Consider the following 2,524-nt stretch of genomic DNA (forward strand, 5'->3'; position numbering starts at 1 on the left):
GCCCAGTTTAAAAAAAAAAAAAAAATCAGAAGGCATACAAAGAACAGGAAAGTATGGGCCATTCAAAGAATAAAAATAAACCATGTTTTCTGAAAAAGAACACATGGCAGGTATAGTAGACAAACACCTTAAAACTACCTTAAAGATGCTAATAGAACTAAGAGAGAGGTGGAGAAAAGAAAATTACATATGACCAAAATGGAAATATAAATAGAAATGTAGAAAACCTAAGGGGAAAAAAGAAATTTTAGAGTTAAGAAGTACAATAACTGAAATGAAAAATTAACTGGAGGGATTCAAAAGCAGATTTGAGCAGACTGAAGAAAGAATCAGTAAATCTGAGAAAAGAAAATGAAAATTATTAGTGTAAAGAACAGAAAGAAAAAACATTGAAGAAAACTGAACAGAGCCTAAGGGACCTATAGGACACCTTCAAGTGGACCAACATATAAAATGTGAGAATTCCAGAAGAAAAAAAGAGAGAGAAAGAAATGAGCAGAGAGTATATTTAAAGAAATAACAGGGCCGGGTGTGGTGGCTTACACCTATAATCCCAGCACTTTGGGAGGCCAAGGCAGGTGGATCACAAGGTCAGAAGTTTGAGACCAGCCTAGCCAATATGATGAAACCTCCACCTCTACTAAAAAGAAAATACAAAAATTAGCTGGACATGGTGGCAGGCACCTGTAGTCCCAGCTACTTGGGAGACTGAGGCAGGAGAATTGCTTAAACCTGGGAGGCAGAGGTGGCAGTGAACCAAGATTGCACCACTGCACCCCAGCCCAGGTGACAAAGTGGAGACTCCATCTCAAAAAAAAAGAAAGAAGAAAGAAAGAAAGAAAGAGAGAGAGAGAGAGAGAGAGAGAGAGAGGAAGGGAGGGAGGGAGGGAGGGAAAGGAAAGAAGAAAGAAAACTTTATAAATTTGAGGAAAGATGTAAACATAAACATCCAAGAAGCTTAACAAAGTCCAAGAAAAAATGAACTGACAAAGACTCACACAAAAACACATTATAATCAATCTTTGAAAGACAAAGAATCTTGATATCAGAAAGAGAAAAGCAATTATTACACACAAGAGATACTCAATAAGATCATCAGCAGATTTTTCATCAAAAACTTTGAGGTTAGAAGACAGTGGATCAATATATTCAAAATGCTAAAAGTAAAAAAAGCAAAGCTATTGTCCAAGAATCCTGTATTTGGCAAAACTGTCCTTTAAAAGTGAGGGAGACATTAAGACATTTCCAGATAAATAAAAGTTGAGTTAGCTCATTATCACTAGACCTGCAGCTATAACTTACAGCCACATGAAAAAATAATGAAGAGAGAGTGCAGGAGTGTACCAGAGGAATAACAAACTTGGGATAGCCATGTAAAGAATACAAGAAAATGCCAGGCCTGAACCATCTCATTCCCCAACTGGAATCAGCTGGGAACAAGGAGGAACTTCTTTCTACAGTGAGGAAATAAAGCAAGAAGTTCCCAGCAGTCCGCATCAACTCCTTGGACACCTACAGACCTTACCAGTGGAGTCCCTCTGTAGTCCTCACAGACACAAAACCCAGCTAGGGGAGTTTCCTGAAGTCCACATAGCTGTGATCTTTCCAGAGGAGTAGACACTGTGGCTTACACAGCTACTCCACTACACCATCTTAGTATTGGTACTATGGCTGGAGTGTGTCTTGCTCTGGGGGTGAGTAGCCAAGGTTCCCTTTCATCTTTGAGGCTAAGCCACCTCTAAACCACCTCTTTCTTTCATTGCAATATTAATGAGTTTGGATGACATTATGTTAAATAAAATAAGCTTAGCACAAAAAGATAAATATGACATGTTATCACTCATATTTGGAAGCTTAAAAAGTTGATCTTATAGAAATAGAGAGTAGAATATTAATTACTAGAGGCAGAGAAGGATAGGAGGAAGGGAAGGACACACTAAGACTGGCTAACAGATACAAAAGTACAGCTAAAAAAGAATAAATTATTGTATTCTATAGCATTATAGAATGACTATAACAATTTATTGTATATTTTTAAATAGCTAGGAGAATTGATTTCAAATGTTTTCAATATAAGAAAATGATTTATGATGACAGATATGCTAATTACCCTGATTTGAGCATTACATATTGTATACATTTGTCAAAATATCACAGTGTACCCCATAAGTCTGTACAATTATCATGTATCAGTTAAAAATAATGAAAAAAGTAAAACGTATATAACCTAACTATATGCCATCTGTAAGACACTCAGTTTAGATTTGAAAAACAAATAGTGGCTCAGCACGGTGGCTCACGTCTATAATCCCAGCACTTTGGGAGGCGGAGGCAGGCAGATCACCTGAGGTCGGGAGTTCAAGACCAACCTGACCAAGATGTAGAAACCCCATCTCTACTAAAAATACAAAAAAAAATTAGCCAGGCATGGTGGTACATGCCTGTAATCTCAGCTACTCACGAGGCTGAGGCAGGAGTATCACTTCAACCTGGAAGGCGGAGGCTGTGGTGAGCCGATATCGCA

This window comes from Cebus imitator, unplaced genomic scaffold (assembly GCF_001604975.1).
Source record: "Cebus imitator isolate Cc_AM_T3 unplaced genomic scaffold, Cebus_imitator-1.0 Scaffold364, whole genome shotgun sequence".
Classification (NCBI taxonomy): domain Eukaryota; kingdom Metazoa; phylum Chordata; class Mammalia; order Primates; family Cebidae; genus Cebus; species Cebus imitator.